The sequence below is a fragment of the Rana temporaria genome, chromosome 9 (genome assembly GCF_905171775.1).
Source record: "Rana temporaria chromosome 9, aRanTem1.1, whole genome shotgun sequence".
Lineage (NCBI taxonomy): Eukaryota > Metazoa > Chordata > Amphibia > Anura > Ranidae > Rana > Rana temporaria.
The window spans coordinates 79,272,477-79,293,662 of record NC_053497.1 but is presented as its reverse complement, the minus strand read 5'-3'; the positions used below and the strand labels follow the sequence as shown (position 1 = coordinate 79,293,662).

General features: G+C 43.2%; 2 pseudogenes; one reads left to right on the top strand and one right to left on the bottom strand.

Annotated features, from left to right (window-relative positions):
- Positions 1-8,712: 8,712 nt before the first annotated feature.
- Positions 8,713-8,817, top strand: LOC120914685 (annotated as a pseudogene).
- A 3,622-nt stretch (positions 8,818-12,439) lies between these two features.
- LOC120914643 lies at positions 12,440-12,616 on the bottom strand (annotated as a pseudogene).
- Between the last annotated feature and the right edge of the window lie 8,570 nt (positions 12,617-21,186).

Below are 21,186 nucleotides of genomic sequence, written 5' to 3'. Positions count from 1 at the left end.
TTTTTTTCCCGCCGCTAGGTGTCGCCGACGTCGTTTTCCCCTTTGTCTATGCAAATTAGCTATTTATGCAAGATTCCCGAACGTACGCACGGTCGACGCAGTGAATTTACAACGTTTCTGTAGCTTTTGCGACGCGTAAAGTTGCCCCTGCTCTATGAGGGGCAACCAATGTTAAGTATGGCCGTCGTTCCCGCGTCGAAATTTAAAAAAGTACGTCGTTTGCGTAAGTCGTCCGTGAATGGCGCTGGACGCCATTTACGTTAACGTCGAAACCAATGACGTCCTTGCGACGACATTTAGCGCAATGCACGTCGGGAATTTTTAGAGACGGTGCATGCGCAGTACGATCGGCGCGGGAACGCGCCTAATTTAAATGATCCACGCCCCCTACCTGGATCATTTAAATTAGGCAGGGCTTGCGCCGGAGAATTTATGCTACGCCGCCGCAACTTTACAGGCAAGTGCTTTGTGAATCAAGCACTTGGCCGTAAAACTTGCGGCCGCGTAGCGTAAACGAGATACGTTACGCCCGCACAGTTTTACTCCAATCTACGAGAATCTGGCCCAAAGATTCTTCATAATACCTTTTTTTCCTAAGTATCAATTATTGGTTTTTACTTGTAAATATAATTATGAGTTGGTAGAAGGTATTACACAAATGTGTCACGGGTTTAACCACTTGACCACTGGGCACTTAAACCCCCTTAATAACCAGACCAATTTTTAGCTTTCGGTGCTCTCACAGTTTGAATGACAATAACTCAGTCATACAACACTTTAACCAAATTTTTTTTTTGTCCTTTTTTCCCACAAATAGAGCTTTCTTTTGGTGGTATTTGATCACCTCTGCGTTTTTTATTTTTTTCGCTATAAATGAAAAAAGAACGAAAATTTTGTAAAAAAATGAATTTTCTTAATTTTTATTATAACATTTTGCAAAAAAGAAAATTTTCTTCAAATTTTTTTACCTAAAATCTATACTGCTACATATCTTTGGTAATAAAACAAAAAAATGTGGATATTATTTAGTCTGGGTGAAAGTTATAGGGTCTACAACCTATGGTACCAATTACTGAAAATTGATCAATTTGATCACATCTGATGTACTGACAGCCTCTCTCATTTCTTAAGACCCTAACATGCCAGAAAAGTACAAATACTCCACAAGTGACCCCTTTTTGGAAAGAAGACATTCCAAGGTATTTAGAAAGAGGCATTGTGAGTTTTTTGAAGTTGTCATTTTTTCCCACAATTCTTTGCAAAATCAAGATTTTTTTCATTTTTATTTTTTTTCCACAAAATTTTCATATTAGCGGGTTATTTCTCACACACAACATATGCATACCACAAATTACACCCCAAAACACATTCTGCTATTCCTCCCGAGTATGTAGATACCAAATGTGTGAGACTTTTACACAGCATGACCACATACAGAGGCCCAACATGCAGGGAGCACCATCAGGCGTTCTGGAACACCCAGACCAATTCTGACATTTCTCTCCTACATGTAAAAATCATAATTTATTTGCTAGAATTTTACATAGCACCCCAAAACATTATATATGCTTTTTTAGAAAAGACCCTAGAGAATACATCGGCGGTCGTTGCAACTTTTTATCGCACACGGTATTTTCGCAGCAATTTTTCGAACACGTTTTTTTTGGAAATAAAACAGTTTTGTGCTTTTTAAAAAAAAAACATTAAAGTTAGCCCAATGTTTTTGCATAATATTAAACGTGAAGTTACGCCGAGTCAATAGATACCCAACATGTCACCCTTCAAAATTGCACACAGTCGTGAAATGGCGCCAAACTTTGCTACTTAAAAATCCCCATAGGCGACGCTTTAAATATTTTTACTGGTTACATCTTTTTAGTTGGAGAAGAGCTCTAGGGCCAAAAGTATTGCTCTTGCTCTAACGTTCGCAGCGATACCTCACATGTGTGGTTTGAACACCGTTTCCATATGTGGGCGGGACTTACGTGTGCGGTCGCTTCTGTATACGAGCACGCGGGAACAGGGGGCGCTTTACATTTTTTTATTTTTTTATTGTTCATTTCACTTTATTTATTTTAGTTTGACACATTTTTCCCCAAAAATAAATGTTTTGATCACTTTTATTCCTATTACAAGGAATGTAAACATCCCTTGTAATAGGAATATAGCATGACAGGTCCTATTTACAGTGAGATGTGGGGTCAATAAGACCCCACATCTCACCTCTAGGCTTGAATGCCTGAAAAAAAAAAAAAAAAAACGATCCTCTTTTCGATCGTAGCGGTGAGTCGGAAGAAGCACCGGAGGGAGAAGGGAGGGGGGACGTCCCCTTTCGCCTTCCGTAACAGCCGACATGATTGTTCTTATGGTGTAGGGAATCGCCGGCTGAAAAAAAATGGTATCTGAATGATGCCTGTAGCTGCAGGCATTATTCAGATATCCCTGCACAAAGTCAAGGACGTCATGATGGCTGGCGGATGGGTAGTGGTTAAAATGCATTTTTTTCCCAGAGTATTTTCTGGGTACTGCAGAGTATTAGCCGGGGTATTGCAGAGTATTGTGCGGGGGGTATTGCAGAGTATTGGTGCGGGGGTATTGCAGAGTATTGGTGCGGGGTATTGCAGAGTATTGGTGCGGGGGATATTGCAGAGTATTGGTGTGGGGGGTATTGCAGAGTATTGGTTGCGGGGGTATTGCAGAGTATTGGTGCAGGGGTATTGCAGAGTATTGGTGCGGGGTGTATGCAGAGTAATTGCGCAGGGGTATTGCAGAGTAATTGCGCAGGGGTATTGCAGAGTATTGGCGGGGAGTAATGCAGAGTATTGCCGGGGAGTAATGCAGCGTATTGCCGGGGAGTAATGCAGAGTATTGCCGGGGAGTAATGCAGAGTATTGCCGGGGGTATGCAGAGTATTGCGCAGGGGGGTATGCAGAGTATTGCGCAGGGGGTATGCAGAGTATTGCGCAGGGGGGGTATGCAGAGTATTGCGCAGGGGGGTATGCAGAGTATTGCGCAGGGGGGGTATGCAGAGTATTGCGCAGGGGGGTATGCAGAGTATTGCGCAGGAGGGTATGCAGAGTATTGCGCAGGGGGGGTATGCAGAGTATTGCGCAGGGGGGGTATGCAGAGTATTGCGCAGGGGGGGTATGCAGAGTATTGCGCAGGGGGGTATGCAGAGTACTGTGTAGGGAGTTATGCAGAGTATTGCACAGGGTTGTATGCAGAGTATTGCGCAGGGGGGTATGCAGAGTATTGCGCAGGGGGGTATGCAGAGCATTGCGCAGGGGGTATGCAGAGTATTGCGCAGGGGGTATTGCAGAGCACTGCACAGGGTATTGCAGGGATGGCTGAGCAGGGATGGATGGATCTGTGACTGCAATAGTCACAGATCCATCCACAGCGCTGCTGACACCCATGCTCCCCCTCTCACACTGTACCGATCGGTACAGAGAGAGGAAGGAGGAACTGGCGTCATCAAATGACGCCGGTTTGTTTACATGTGATCGCTCCGTCATTGGACGGAACGATCACGTGGTAAATGGCCGCGTGGGGTGGTTACTAAGTGGTTAACATCTAAGTAGTTATTTGAAAATGACAACAAGATGTGCAATGATATTGTAAGATTTTATTAAAGTACATGAAGCATGTATTCTCTATGGCCCGGATTCACATACATTGGCGCATATTTATGCCGGCGTAGCGTATCTAATATACGCTACGCCGGTGCTGCGCACAGGGGCAAGCACTGGATTCACAAAGCACTCGCTGTTAAAGATACGCTGGGCTTCCTCGGCGTAAGCCAGCGTAGGTGGAAGTGGGTGTGAGCCATGCTAATGAGGCGTGACCCCATGTAACTGAAGGACTGAGCGTCATAAAGATACGAATAACGTACGGTGCATGCGCAATCCCGTGGACGCATCCCGGTGCGCATGCTCAGAATCACATCGAAACAACTGCCTAATATACGTCGAATCACTGCCTATAACGTGAACGTAACCTACGCCCAGCCCTATTCACGTCCTACGTAAACTACGTAAAATCCGACGGCTGTGTTCCCTGGTCCATTCCTTAACATGACTTGCGCCTCCTATATGGGGAATAACTTTACGCCGGGCGTCTTACGCAAACCGTGTATATTATGCACCGGGCGCAAGTACGTTCGTGAATCGGCGTATCTCCCTCATTTGCATAGGTGCATAGGAAATCAATTGGAGTACCACTTGCGGCCAGTGTTAATATGCACCAATGATACGCCGGCGTAGTAAAGTTACGTCGGTCGGATAAAGCCTATTTTCAGGCGTATCTCAGATTGTGGGCACGGCGCATAGATACACTTACGCGGTGTATCTCAATATACGTCGGCGTAAGTGTTTCGTGAATCCGGGCCTATGTATTTTATAGTTCCTTTTGTATAAATAATTTTTTTTTTTTTTTTTTAACTTGAAACTTTCTAACTATGGGCCAGATTCTCAGAAGAGATGCGACGGTGTATCTCAGGAAACACCGTCGTATCTCTGTTTTTGGCCCCGGGTATCTATGCGTATGATTCCTAGAATCATTTTCGCATAGATACGGCGTAGATCCGACAGGTGTAAGTCACTTACACCGTCGGATCTTAGATGTAATTCGACGCTGGCCGCTAGGTGGCGTTTACGTTCAGTTCTCATTTGACTATGCAAATGAGCCTAATACACCGATTCCCGAACAAATTTGCACCGCGTCATCGTCGTTTACGTCTTTCCGTAAGCGTAAGGTTACCCCTGCTATATGAGGGGTAACCTTACGCCAGTCCGCCGTATGCCATGTTAATTATGGCGTCGGGTCAGCGTCGTCTTTTTCCGTCGGTTACGTCGTTTTACTAAGTCGTCCGCGAATACGACTTTACGTCAATAACGCTCACGTCGGCATCATTGACGTTTTCCATCGTGAGCTGGAGCATGTGCAGTTCGATCGGCGCGGGGGCGCGCTTAATTTGAATACAAGCCGCCCCCTTTGAATTACGCGGCCATACGCCGGGCCATTTACACTACGCCGCCGCAAATTACGGAGCAAGTGCTTGTAGAATACGGCACTTGCTCCAGTAAGTTGCGGTGGCGTGGTGTAAATGGCTTACACTACGCCGCCGCCGATTCTATGAGAATCTGGCCCACTATCTTTTGGTACCCTTAAAGCGGACCTTCCGTAATTTTTTCAACTTTCCATCTATTAAATCTTCTGCCCTTGTTGTTTTAACTTTGGATATTAAGGGCCAGATTTACGTAGATCGGCACATCTTTATACCGGCGTAGCGCATCTCATATGCGCTACGCCGACGTAACTCTGAGAAGTAAGTACAGTATTCACAAAGCACTTGCTCCCAATGTTGTGCCGGCGTAACGTAATTTCGTCGGCGTAAGCCGACGTAAGTGTAAGTGGGTGTGACCTTATGCAAATGATGGTCCGAGCGTGGAGCAGTGTTTTACGCCCGGCGTATCATGAACGGAGCATGCGCAGTGACATGGACGTATGATCGCTCCCATGTGCGCATGCTCACAACTACGCCGGCGCAACTTCCTGGGATACGCCGGCCCACCGGCTTACGCTGAGCGCATAAATACGCCCAGACATGCGCCCGTCCGGTGCAAAAGTACATCCTGCTTTTTTCACCCCCTGAAGCAAGGTACTTTTGCTGAGCGATGGCGGCTGCTGGAAATGGAGGCAAGGAGAGGAGGAAGAAAAACTTTTCAAAGGAGGAGAAGGCTATAATTATTGCTGGTATAGCCAAACATGATAAATACCTTCATGGTGCCCTCAGTTCCCAGACCAGCAAGGCACGGAAGAAGGAGATCCTGGGGGAGCTCAGCCTGCAGGTCAGTGCCGTGGGGAATGCGATCAGTACCCCTGAGGATGTGCAAAAGAAAATAAATGACCTGAGATGTCAGGTCCGTGAGAAGCTGGCCCTTATAAGGAAGCATGCCAGGGGCACGGGAGGAGGACCAGCCTCATCGCTGCGGTTGACGGATGAGGAGGAGGTCATTGCTGAATGTTTGCAGCGTGAGCAGGTGGAGGGCATGTAGGGATTCGACTCCAGTGACCAGTCCTTGAGGTCAGGTAAGTGTGTTTTAACTCCTATACGGTGTGTGGCATGTGAGGGGGTGGAAGGGAATATGTGACAAGTGTGTGGGTCCACCAACATGTGAATGCTTTGTGTCATCCACAGATGTGCTGGAGGGAGCTGGGCCATCGTCGGCTGCTGGGCGACCCATGCCATCCACGGATGAGTGTGCCCACACCTTTCCTCTGGAGGAAGTAGTGGAGGAGCACAGGGACCTGGAGGACGTAGTGTACCTCGTTGAGGAGGATCCCATCATCCCTGGACCCTCCCAAACCTCCCCCCCATCAGGGGACCCCCCTCACCCTCCTTCCCCATCAGGAAAAGACCCTCACCCTCCTCCCCCATCAGGGAAAGACCCTCACACTCCTCCACCATCAGGGGAAGCTCCTCAAGGGCCTCCCCATATACACAGCCCCAAGCCTCTCCTGCCCCCAGGACGGCTACACACAAAACCAGGGGTGTTCCTGAAGCGATCCAGGAAACTCTTGCGAGGGATCAGGCCCGCCAGACCCACCATATGGGTGCTGTTGCCTGGGACATGTGGCGTGTCGCAGACAGCCTGGCCTCCTAGGCACAAATACCCGACAGTCTGCAGGATATAAGTGCCAACTGTGCAGCTGTGGTGACCTGCATTGGTGAGCTGCAGGCCACGACATCACGCCTCGTGACAGAGGTCAAGAGCCTGACAGTGGCTGTAAAGGCCAATATGGCTGCCATAGAGGCGGAGGGGAGGCAGAGGAGGCACCACCAGCAGCACAATACCACCCGCTGCTGGTGGCGCCAGCTCCCTCCAGCACATCTGTGGATGACACAAAGCATTCACATGTTGGTGGACCCACACACTTGTCACATATTCCCTTCCACCCCCTCACATGCCACACACCGTATAGGAGCTAAAACACACTTACCTGACCTCAAGGACTGGTCACTGGAGTCGAATCCCTCCATGCCCTAAGTTACGGCGGCGTACCGTATCTGACATACGTTACGCCGCGCCAGCAGATACAGCAATGTATCTGAATCCGGCCCAGTATATATAAAATAATATGCACTAAGCATATACAAGTATGTCTAAACATATACAAGTATACAAGCATATACAAGCATATACAGTATATGTCATGAACCAAATCATGAACATATATCACTGCAAAAAACACATATATTGTTGAACATATAGCAAGCTAAAAAGTCCATTAGTGATAGTGTTCCCAACACCAAACAAATGCTTTTAAATTAAGCGTCTACTTCTCCCACCACAGGTGCCCAAGGGAAAGGTGCCAACTCGCACCACAGGTGTTTGACCACTTTTTAAGGTAGGTCAAATTGCGCATTTGGAAGAACAAATTGATTCCCACTGCCAACACCACTCCACTCCAATGGACCCCCTGAATAAAGCTAAGGCATACAAATTTACTCCATGGGAGACGAGTGAGAATGTCTAATAGTGTAGTATATTTAATAAAATTTAAAAGCAATGACAAAGTAGTAGGTTGCATTCACACATAAAAGTGCCTGCCTGGCACTAGGGAAAACAGCATGTGCGGATCTGGCTGGTTCCTAATGCAGTAGCGTGCATTCCGCATCCCTCTCATAGGGGTAAAGCCTGGTGTGGGGTAACAAATCAGGACCAGGAAGTGACAAATCCTCTGCTCCGATGTTTCGCCGTAAATGACGTCTTTGGGAAGTGACCTCATGCCAGCTTGCTTATATACATATGGGATGGTTGCGATTGGTGAGACTTCTCCAAAATGGAGGAGAGGACAAATCTATAGTGCACATTCTGTCAACACCATTATAAAATAGCCAACCATTTAAAATTTACACAAATGTTACCAAACATAATTCCGATTGTAATGGAACAATGATCCTGTCACATATATATATATATATATATATATATATATATATATATATATATATATATATATATATATATATATATATATATATATATATATATATATGTGTGTGACTAAACTAATTTGAATAAACTAATTTGACATACCACAGAGGGGAATTTCTCTGATCAGCGCCATATTGTGGATGCTAATCTAATAGTATTGGAAATAGCTTCATGTGAATATGAAGCAATGTTTGTGGACAAATAAAAAACAAGTATGCAAAATGTTATTAAAATGATTATATTAAAAAGATTGTATTAAAAATGTAAGAAGCCAATATATGGTACAATTACCCCTGTAGCTAGTATATAGAAAAAGGGGCAAAACGAGTAATGAATAAGATATTCCCCATATGTAGTGAAGCCAATTACACAGAAAAATAAACAAAAACATTAATAATCAGTTAGGAAACATTTCAAATCAATATCAATGTTGAGTCCCATCAGTTGAAGAGATTTGAGTCTGTAAATTCACTGAGTCTCCATTTGGGACAATTTTTTGGTCATGTCTGTACCTCTCCAATGGGGTTGACCTTATCAGAACCCCAAAACCTAAGTACGGAGGGATCCTTGTTGTGCACCAATTTTAATGGAATCTTTTTAATATAATCATTTTAATAACATTTTGAATACTTATTTGTTTATTTGTCCACAAATATACCTTCATATTTACATTAGGCTATTTCCAATACTATTAGATTAGCATCCACAAGATGCAGCTTCTTGGCCTTTTGGCTAAGATCAAGTGTAGTATCTGTTCTTATCTGTTGCCAGAGGAGGCGCTGTGCAGCTCCCAAAGGGGAGGGCTATGCAAATCTTCTGATGTAATTGTATCTGGATGGTCTGTTTCAGCAGTGGCCACGTCGGCGCTCCTAGGTCATGGAGGCCAATGAATGGTCGAGTCTGAACAGGCCAAAAGGGTGCCCCTGGAAAGAATGTGTGCTGCACTGGGTCTGGCCGAAGGGCTGAGTTATCCCGGCCTTCTGGATAGGATTGGTGTGGTCACTGTCCCTGTCAGCGGTAGATCCAAAACTACATTCAACAGATGTCCAGTTTCATTGCTTCTCCATTAGAGAGAAGTACAGACATTTGGGCATCATGAAGCCAGACTGTATGACTTCCTGGATTTCAGCCTTGCAGATCTCGACACATGCTCAGTGCTGCACAAGCAGTGTCAGATCAGGTTTCAGCACCTGTGCTGTCCAAGTCACATGATTCTTTGAGACTGGGGAGTGCACAGACTCCTGGAAAGTTACACCCACTACATTCCCAGGAGTCTGTGCGGTGTAGGTTAGGAAGCTTAAGCACCTAGGTGCAGGAAGTGGGAAGATTAACTATTCTGCCTAGCAACAACACTTTGAAGGCATCTAAAAAAAAAAAAAAAAATTGTAAAGGACTAATGACATTTTTTTAAAACTACTGATGTAATGTTATATTTATGGGTGGAACTCCACTTTAAGGTCCTGTAAAACACATCCTTTCAGACAGTGTAATGACTTTATTGGGGAGAGATAAATAACTGCAAATTTCTTCAAACATTGACCCTAAAGGAATGGAGAAAGACTTTACATGGACTTTCAACCCACCTCTCTTCTCTCATATGGGAGGAGCATGGGGAAAAAAGATAGGCATAGCTAGAATGATTCTTGATCAATCTTCCTACAATAGGAGACTCACTCAAGAGATTGACAACTTTCATGGCAGAAGTCTCAGCCATCATCTACAGCACATGGTCGGTGGGGGGATTTCATCTTTATTCCTTCCTAGTGGAAGCATTGCTGGACTGGATTTTAATTGCACCCTGGATTGGCTATCCCTTTAGTAATAACTGTGCATTTGTACATATTTTGTATTATCAATGTATATTTTCCCCTTAATAAAGCTTCAAGATTTGCATATACAGTATAGCTTATAAAGGAAACATAACGGTTTAGCTGCATGTCAAGCTGCACATAGGTCACAAGATAATATGTAGCGAGGACAGAAAATGGTAATAGTTTGTATAGTATCTAAGACTGTCTGCAGCAATTTTAGTTTCATATAATCAGAATGAAAAACTGTTTTACATTACCTTTATTAACTTTCATCACTTGAACAGTAGCAAAACAGGAAAGAGATGCAGAGGCTTGCAAGAGGAATTACAAACCTCTATGTAGATTAAAGCTATTCTGCAATTCTTTACAGGCTTTAGAAGCTAGGAGCTCTGTTTATAAACCAGTCTGCCTCAAATAGTGTGTTGTAGTTTAAATTCGTATTAAACAAGTCAAGATTGATGAAAGAATTTGTACTGCTCATTGATTAGTATACCAGGTTTTATGCCATGACCTCCATTATTTTTTTTCATGGATTAAAAAAAAAATCTCTAAGTATGGTCAATTAAACATATTTCAAGTAACTATACTTTATTTGCCATGTTTCTTCATTATCCCAATGTTACTGAGAATTTACAGACAAAATTAATGAACGTTATCTTTATTGATCAACTTATACAAGATTCTGCCCATTGCTATGTAATTAGAATGCTGAACACTTTGCATGACACATCTGTTCCTCTTTCAGTACTGCTGTAAATTGCCATATGCTTGGAGGATCACTTTGAAGTTTACTGATGCATGTTTTCAATTTTCTTTATCCAGTGATGCTTCAAAATGATATGGACACTATCAGCACCAGGTTGAGAGAGAAGATTAAGATGCAATGAAGATGGAAAAAAAATGACAAGAATGATGCATGTAGAACATTATTTGTATGTAGGAGTGTAATCACTGTAAAAAGTACTACTGATTTGTACAGTGGACTCTTGTGAATTTTCTAAATTGTAATTTTGTGGGCTGGCTTCTATTAGAAATGCTAAGCTAGATAAACTAAACATATATTTCCATAATACCAGATCAGACCACACAATGTGACTGCCCTTGCATTAGAAAGAATTATGTGTTTCACAGTGTTTGTATACTGAAGCATAGTGTAGATGTATAATATATTTCTTTGTTTTCCCCTCTTTCCCCATTGATGTTCAATTAACATTCTTCAATAAAATCATTTTGTTTTAAGAAATCCCTCTTTGGATATCCAGTGATGTCTTACCTTTGGTTGGAGAGGCTGGCAGGCTCCTGTAAACTTCATAGCACCCTGCCTTGGATCATTTTTCAAAAGCATTATATGAAAGAACAGATTCATGCTATCCCTTTACATATGCATACTCCTCCCTGCTGGCAAATGGGTGCTGCAGACTTTAGTAGTGCTGTCTCCTGATTTGTTGCTATAGTGTCTTTTTAGTGTCTAAAGAGATTTTTTTTTTGAAAAGCCTATGGCGTGTGAACACACCCAAAAACTCCACCCAGTGCAGAAAAAATGTGCACACACATAAAGAGTGTTCACAAAAACGTGCAGATGGGTGCAACGTCAAGTGGTCCTCCTGTGAAGAGGGACCCAAACCCTGATCCCCCAGGGCGTTAGGCTCCAGAAGGGAACTGAGGTACTGTGGTCCGAGCAACCGAAGCCGACACGGACCCAACTTCCTCGGAGGGACTGCCGAAACAGAACCCTCCCAGTACTAGGTGGGGCTCCCCCGAAGTGAGACCCCATGAGAGCAAGTGAACTAAGCCAGAAGGCCATGTCCACCTACTCCCAAGACGTTCATGGCTGGCCCGAGGACCGGCACCCTAATAATCTCACAGTGAACAAAACGTGCACAAACAAAAATAAGACAAAAACGTGACAAACATAGGCTTAAATAAAAGAAAGTGGGGGAAAGGGATAGTGAAGAGGAGAGTGAAAAGAAGTGGTCATTGTGATCAACAATGACCAGGCCCTCCGGCCAGGAATAAAAAATTCCTCCGGTCCTAGCCAAAAGGCCCGGCCCAGGAGGCAGGTGCTAAAAAAAAGTGTGTATCTGGTGCAGTGACCGTGGTATCTTAAATCAATGTGTCCCTCACACACAGTGATCTTCAGATACCCCTGGACTTCCACTCCAGGGGCACATGCACCATAGGCTTTTCGTTCCATATCCGACCCTCCGACCGGCCAGTGCAGCCCTCCACCCCTGCCAGCTAGAGAGCCCTTCAAGGTTTTCTTGGGGAGAACTGCCATGCCAGTTAGCAGCCTCCACCAATACTAGCCCCTCTAGACCCTCCGTTAACCCGGCGGATTTGCATGGTCCTACCCCGTTCCACCACACAGGGCATTACCAGCTCCTACTACCGGATCGCTGGCAGAGATAGTACTTACACCAGCCAGCCAGAAGGCCAGACTAGAATTCGGCAAAAAGACCAAGACTAAGCGCAGCACCCATCCTCACCAGAAGCACCCTTTCAGATGGCTCAGACTCAACCATGGGCCGGCCCCCAGTAACTGTTGGGCAGCACAGCGTAGTCCCTGCAGAAACCATCCTTCCAGGTGCAATGACATCATTGGATTGCATCCACCCTCCCCATGTAGGAGGTGCTTCAGCGCTCCGCTGACAACTGATAAGAACAGATACCACACCTAGTCCTAGCCAAAAGGCCGAGAAGCGACAGGGAAGACACCACGATCAGCACGGCCGGAGTGCAATGGCCGAGCCTCGCCCTGGGAGAACCACCTTCATGATCATGGTGTCTCCCCTGCCAGGTAAGTATCTAAAGAGATTCTGGGGATGCATTCTGTTATATACAAAATTATTGATGACACAGAAAACTAATATCTGTGTGTGGGTGCGTATGGTGGTGGCGCAGGTGATGGGGAGGGGCAATGGCAATACAGATCAGTAGAAAAAGAAATTGCGGAATGATGGAAGTCATTAAGATAGAAAATGAAGGCAGACTCAAGATAACTATTGCAGCTTCAAAAGGTTATATTGTGGATATGCAAGTTTGCAAGGAATTGAAAGTAATCAAATGAAAACCATTTAGTGTGGGAAAAATGTAAGGGTAGAGTTCAGCTTTTTTTGTTACTTTAGTTTAATGTTGAACTTCTGGAAATATAGAAAAACAAAAATTAACATAATTATGTATTTCTTTAAAATAATTACATTTATTTTTTTATACAACCATCATATGTATCTTACTTTGTCTTGATTTGTGTTGCACTGCCCTCCTGTACAGAAAAACTCAGATTTGTAGAGGGAGGAAAAACACTAAGTGACAATCAGTATCTGGTACATGCACACATGCTGAAAAAGAACCTGAAGGCAGAAAACAAGAGTAGAGTGAACAGAGTTGATGACTTATCTGTGTGGTGCTGTCACTGTCCAGTTAGCAAACTGTGGGGATAGCACCATTGTGCTCTGTAACTCCAACAGGGAAAGTAGTGTCAGACTTTACTTATGTCTGTCAGATGTGTACAAATCACATAAGTTTCTGACCAGAATTAGAAATCCTGTGACAAAAAATGCATTTCAACAAGCATATTTCACCTAAATATTTAGCCATTTGACTAGAAATAAGCTTTACAATGGAACTGTAGGAGACCCAGAAAATGTTAAAAGGCTGACAAGCTGAATTTTTTTATTTACAATGAGTCTAAATATAGAAATTATTTTTCAGATCTGTACAATAATCTAGTGAAAGACATGAAAGACATGTGCACACTGAAATATTTTGTTTCGTAATTTTGTTTTCGTCCGAAAAATTCATTTATTTAGTTACTCCCGAAATTCGTTTTTATTTATTTCGTTTTTCGTTAAAAAATGCATTCATCTGAAAATCCAAATTAAGGTTGAATCTGTCATTGAAGGCTTATGGTGTCTGTTGAATGTTCTAAGAAAAAAAAAAAGATTAGACAGAATCTTTAAAAAAATTTAATAAAATTTGACTCTTCATGTCTCTCTATGTCGAATCTTCATGTCTCTCTATGTCGAATCTTCATGTCTCTCTATGTCGAATCTTCATGTCTCTCTATGTCGAATCTTTTCTCTCTATGTAGAATAATATTGGACTAATAGTGTTAAGGTTAGGCACATTCGACCGCAACCAAAACGAAAATAAAGCATTTGTTTATGTCGGATCTTTTTAGTTTTAGTGCTCTGTGCTTTCGTTATCGTTTGTTAAAACGATAACGAAAATACCTGAAATTCGGACGAAAATGCATTCGGACAAAAAAGAATGCACATGTCGAATAAGGACCAGTCACGTCTGCTTTCTCTCCTTGTGCAGGGTGACCTGTCTTTTATCCAAGTGCAGTTGCTCCAGAGCTTACTAAATGGGGTAAAAGTTCACTTTGCAAAGAATACCCAATCACATGCAAGAAAAAAAATTTTTTTTTGCTTGCACATGATTGGATGATGGAAGTCAGCAGAGCTTCTGCTCATTTACTGAGCTCTGGAGCAACTGCAGAGAAATCAGCAGCTCACAAACACGCAGAAAGCTCATTATTGTCAGCAAGGCACAGGAGAAAACTAGCATCAACTTTACTTTAATAATCAATTTTACTCCATTCTTTAATAACAGAAACTCTCCGTGGCTTCCTCTACTGGGATGTTCTACAGGCTCTTAACAGGTATATCTCATTAGACAGACATTGCTATTGTATTGAATTTTCTTGTATAAAGTGATTCATCATTAAGGGGGTAACATAAAATAGCAAATACTTTAGCTAAAATGTTTGTCTTAGCTTTTTACTGTTTAGTAGACATGTGCATTCGTTTTCGTCCGAATTTCAGGTATTTTCGTTATGGTTTAACAAACGATAACGAAAGCGCAGAAAACGAAAAGATCCGGCATAAACAAATGCTTTATTTTCATTTTCATTGCGGTCGAATGTGCCTAACCTTAACTCTATTAGTCCAATATTATTCTACATAAAGAGAAAAGATTCAACATTATAGAGACATAAAGAAGAGTCGACATAGAGAGAAAATATTCAACAGAGAGAAAAGATTCGACATTATAGAGACATGAAGATTCGACGAAGTAGCTAAAAACATACAGTAGGTGACCGCGATATTGTGTCAATCTCGCTCCCTTTCTCTGCGAACTTGACCACCTACGAGCCCCGTCGCGGGAGCCAGCACTGAGCCGGCTCGCCGCGATGGGAAAAAGCTGTCATAGAAGTGACAGGGATCCGACTTGGATTCCCGCCAATTCTAGCCGCGGCGTTTGGTATAAATCATGAGGGGGTACTCCACGCCAAATTCTAATTAAAAAAACGGCATGGCTTCCCCTCCAGGGGCATACCAGGCCCTTAGGTCTGGTATGGATTGTAAGGAGAACCCCCTACGCTGAAAAAAACGGCGTGGGGGCTCCCCCACAATCCATACCAGACCCGTATCCAAGCACGCCGCCCGGCTGGTCAGGAAAGGAGTGGGGACAAGCGAGCACCCCCCCCCAGCATGATGGGACTGTGACTTCATAAGAGGCCTATATAAATCGGTGCGAGCCGTGTACCCGGCATTACAGCGGGAGGAAGTGACGCGTCAACATCTGAAGAAAAGAAGAAGACGGAAGACGGCAAAGAAGAGTGGGCTGTGCCGCTGCTAGTAAGAGAGCTAAAAAGAAGATAGCGGCGGCCAGCCCCGAAGAAGGCACCGGAGAGCGAGAGGTAGAAGAACTGGGGAGCACCGAGGCGACAGCGGAGAGCGGAGAAGATGGAACAAGACCCCCCAGAGAGTGGAGAAGACCCCCGGAGCTGACTAATACATTATTTAAAAACCCTGTGTTGTGTGTTTATTTTATTGACATTTTCTTCCAGGTGAATGGGTAGGGGTACGATGTACCCCATATTCATTCACCTAGGGTGGGGGGCCGGTATCTGGGGATCCCCTTATTAAAGGGGGCTCCCAGATTCCGATAAGCCCCCCGCCCCGCAGACCCCGACAACCAACGGCCAGGGTTGTCGGGAAGAGGCCCTGTCCTTATCAACATGGGGACAGGGTGCTTTGGGGTGGGGGGGCTGCAGGGCGCCCCCCTGCCCCAGAGCACCCAACCCCCCATGTTGAGGGCATGCTGCCTTGTACTGCTCAGGAGGGGGGGGGGGCGCTCGCTCGTCCCCACTCCCTTCCTGACCGGCCGGTGTGCTTGGATACGGGTCTGGTATGGATTGTGGGGGAACCCCCACACCGTTTTTTCAGGGTAGGGGGTTCTCCTTACAATCCATACCATAAGGGCCTGGTATGCCCCTGGGGGGAACCCATGCCGTTTTTTTATTTAAAATTTGGCGTGGAGTTCCCCCTCATGATTCATAGCAAACGCCGCGGCTAGAATTGGCGGGAATCCAAGTTGGATCCCCGTCGCTTCTATGAAGCGCTCGTTGGAATGTGGTTTTCCTATTCCAGCGAGTACGAGATGTCGGCACCATGTCGCCGAGAATCAGCGCGATGCCGTCGTGCTGGAGACACATTCTCGGAGACAGGTACTGTACAATTGCAGCGAGCGGACATTTATGGTGAAAAGCTCTGCCCATAAGCTATAGAAGAATTCTAATGTTGGTTGACTAGTAATAATAATTAATAAATATAATTATTATTAGTCATACAACATTAGAATTCTTCTATAGCTTGTAGGCAGAACAATTCATCTGGGTTTACAATGAATGACACTTGCAATCGTTAAAGGCACAGAGGAGGTTGCCCTTAGGCAATGTCTGCATAGCAGGGGGGCCTGGCTCATATGTGTAAACAATACTCTACAAACCAGCTGCCCTATGAACAGTGATTGGTCCAAAGGCAAATGGGAGGGAGTTTTGAATGAGTGATGAGTGAGTGGCTGAAACTCAGAGCGCTCTGTTATCTTGGACGCTAGGTGAGTAAGGATCTCGGCTGGCCAAAGCCTCATGGAAACCTGATGGCCATATTAGGTCTAAGACATGTGTCCAAGGCCGAGGTCTTCTCCCTATTTCTCTACCTCTTGGATCCTGCCACATGCTCATGGGAGCTCTACGCTCCTTGCTGAACCAGCTGGTTAAATCATGTGTGATAAGTGTGTGAAAAAGGCTTCTGCGCTACTAAGTGAATAATGTCTTCCAAAATAAGCAGTATATGAAAATTGCAGCAACAACTATGCAGTGTAACACAACAATAAGTAAATAAGTGAATTAGGTCATTGCGCAAAATATATAAATAGACACATAATAATAAATGTGGAAAAATGTGACAAAATTAAAAAAGTGGTAGAAAGTGATATAGGTGACCAAAAACTGTCTAACATACACAGCAACAAATAGAGTCCAAAAGTGAAGTGGCAGTAAACCCTGCTAAAGAAATAGATTTCCACCAGTCCCAAAGAGGAATGAGAAACTCCACCAAAAGGCACCAGTCAGGTCTCCCAGAACTCTCACCTTGCAAAAGATATAATCAGCAGTACAGCACAACATGTTCATTTCAAAAACGGTATTCACAAAACTGGAAACTTACTAAGATGGATCCAAGCTACAAAATATGGATACACAAACAAATCAGACAAAAGGTTAGCATGAGAATTCTGATAAAAATCACAAATACACATTATATTAAATATTCAGTTGCCCTCATGTCAATCCAGGTATGCATGGGCAGGGCAGTTCACATATCTCTTGCTGTACACAGTATGTCACAAAATGGGAGCTCTGGTAGACTTGAGTTAAGGACCACATATTGCAGAGGTTCCTCAATACAATAGTATGACTTACATATTTTGAAAATGTATCACAAAAAATCTCTTTTTATCGCAAACTGGTAAAGCAGTTTACACTTTGTTTTTGTTGCTGAGTAGCAAGTAACTGTGTTAGGATACTTTTTATTTTGTAGTTCACTGGTCCCATGACACTGGCTCTGTGATGTTGGTGCTACAGTTATGTAGGGACCATTGGCCAAGAAATAAGTTGTCCATTACTCATTACTTCAGGAGACATTGGCAACCTCTGGAGCAACCCAACAGTTCGGTGATAGTTGAGAAGGGCTTGCTTAGAGATTTCCGTACAATGTAGTTATGTCTACCCTTAGGGGTCAAAACAAGACAATATCAGAAAACATAATAGTAATTTCACATTATCAAAAAATAGTGTCTGTACCTGTATGGACAGAAATTGGTCCAATACATTTATATGCCCCTTTGTCATCTCAGAAGTTCACTGAATTCAAAGTAGTTCTATTCCTGTACTAAGCTGCTTTGTGAAGTGTAACTGGAACGGGTCATGAATGTCATGTCTCAGAACTGACAGATGGTTTTTCATTTGTGCAGCTACAATTTATAAACATTCTCTTAGATATTACGAAGGTTTGAGATAATACGTAGCTATAGAAACAGCTGACAGTTTGTGAAATAATGCTGCTTTAGCAACCCTGTTCAGTTTCAGTTTACAAAGAATAAATTGTGAATAAGTTTAATTGCACCAATAACAAACCAAAATAACAAGATTTATGGGGAACTTTGAGGACAGAAATATGGGAACCGCATTAGCTGTCTTGCTTAACCACCTCAGTACTGGACACTTTCACCCCTTCCTGCCCAGGCCAATTTTCAGCATTGTCACATTTTGAATGACAATTACTCATTCATGCAACACTCTACCCAAATTAAACTTTTGTATATTATTTGAGACAGATGGAGATTTATTTTGGTGGTATTTAATTACTTGTAAAAAGAATAAAAAAAAGAACACAATAGTCCAAAATGATAAACAGCGCTTGATTATTGGTTAATAATGTCCAATTTCATATGTGGCATTTGTCTGGTGACGGTTTAAAGATCATATATGTGAAGATAGTCTATAGTGTATCCTACACCTTTTCCCAGAGAAGACACCACTCGTGGGGCACACTCCCCTTTGGGGTACTCACTCACCAGAAGGCTAGATAGTATAGGCAATGAAAGGTATCTTTTCCACTGGATCATCCGTTCTCAAGATGGGGTCAATGAGGGCAGAGCTCCTCTGCTGCCGATTCCAAAGATGTCTCCTTGCTACATCCTCTAATTACTACTGTGTTTTTTTTTTTGCAAAATAAACAAAAAATGGCCAACATTTAAAAAAAAAAAAATTTCCTTGTTTCTGTTATAACATTTTGCAAATAAAAACATGTCTTCATAAGTTTAGACCAACATTTATACTGGTACATTTCTTTAGTAAAAATATCCCAAATCAGGGTATATTATTTAGTCTGTAGGAAAGGTATAGATCAAGGAAATCAATCAACCTTAATTTCCGGAGGCCCTAAAATGCCAGGACAGTTCAAATACCTCCCGAATGACCCCTTTTGGAAAGTAGATAGTTCACAGGCTTTAGTAAGAGGCATGGCAAGTTTTTTGAAGTTGTCATTTTTCTATTTTTTTGGCACAATTTTTGGGAAAATTAAGAAATGTCAAAAGAAAAAAAAATCACAAATGTTTTTTTAATATACTGTCACAAGAGCAGTACTGGGTACAATTGTAATGTGATCTGCTGTGATTGGTCACATCAATCACATGGTACCGGCATGCAGGCAGGTATACTGATTTGATATCAGCATTGATAGATCACGCTGCAGTGCAGGCTATGGAGCATACATTAGATGCGATCCTCGGAGGATGTCATCTGACATCCACCCAGGATGGCAGCATCCCTGCTTGGCATTGTACTATAGGCCAGACGAGAAGTGGTTAAAACACAGATGGCAAAGTTAACTTTCCACAAATTTATGGCAATGCTGAATTGTAAACCATGGTAACTTGCTGAACATTTTCACTGGCAAGTTGTACACTTGCAGGGCACTTAAAGCACAAGTTCTAGTTCTAATTTGTAGCAAAAGTAAGTGGCAAGTTTCTAGCAAGAGCAAAGTTGCAGTGGTGAGTCTATAGCAAGAGCTCTGAAAGTCACAGTGACCCCTGTGGTGGGATGACAATTGCACAACATAACTGAGCCAGTACTTGCAGCAGACTTGCAGAATGTTTGCAAATAAAGTTGATCTAGAGTCATGCAATGCAGATTTGCAGCTAAATTGGTTGCTATCTGGGAAGGTGCAGGTTCCAAGTTTATCATCCAAATCCTAGTTTCACTACCTAGTGAATCACTGACCTGAAGCAAGTCAGGATCAGAATAACAGGTTGACAAAGACAGATTCTATATTTCATCAATCATAGAATCATATTCATATTAAAATTATAAATATTGGTTCATATAATTCTTAAAGTGATTGCAACCTTTTTTTTTCTTTTTAAAATAACAAACATTCTATTTCACAGAGCAACCCTGATCCTCCTCTTTTCAGGTCCCCTGCCAGCGTTCCTGGCTTCTCCTCTTCTCTGTGTGCCACCATAGAAAGCTGTTACCTATTGTGGCACACCTGTGGACTCAATCCAAACATGCTGCCTGTTGCCTGCACCCTGGTCCGCCCCCACACTCCCTCATCACAGGATTTGATTGACAGCAGCAATGGCTTCTGCTGCTATAAATTAGCCCTGTGAAGAGGGAGAGAGAGACTGTGCTCTTGAGCAATTCACCTGGATCTAAATCAGGCTCAGGTAAGAATGGGGGGGGGGGGCTGGGTAGGGATTCTGCATCACAAAATGTTTTTTACATTAATGCAGAGAATGCATTAGGGTAAAAATCCTTAAGCCTTTAGAACCACTTTAAAATGGCCACAGATGGTCTTATACGTTTCTGGCCCTGCCCAGCTCCCCCACTCCTCCAGGGGAGCTGCCAGGGAAGGAACAAATGGGAATATAGTGAGGGCTCTAAATCTACTAGGGTCGCAGACATCATGTTTGAGATGGTGCTGCTCCGGTTTCAATCTCATGTCTTTTGAATGCTAATATAAGGGAGGATTTACAGGTAAATAACTTGCAAAAAATATAGTAAAAACACATATCTTATGGGAGGATTTTTGGTGAAAATACATGGTCCAGTGAAAGAATCTCTTTAAAGTGACTGTTACTTTAGTAGACAAAAATACATTGGTGACAGGTATAATGTGCAGGCTTCTAGAGAGGTCTGCACATACCTGAAAAGGTATACAGTCCCCCTGATACAATGGAATGTTTGGCCACTCGCTTCCTGTGAGTGTCAAAGCTTGTCTGCACCCTCCCTTCTGCCATACCTCTGGGTGCCTTCATTTTTACCTGCCAGCAGCTTTTTCTTTATTATTTTACAGTTTGTAAACTTTGTAGAAAGATTCCAAGGTTATCAGTACCATGTGACTTTTGTTTGTGAGGATATAAAGAGCTGAAAAAAATCAAGCAGAAGATAACGATTTGGAACTTTTTGGATGGACTGAGGAATCGGAAGCTCTCAATATCTTAGGAGGCCAAATAGTTATAACAAT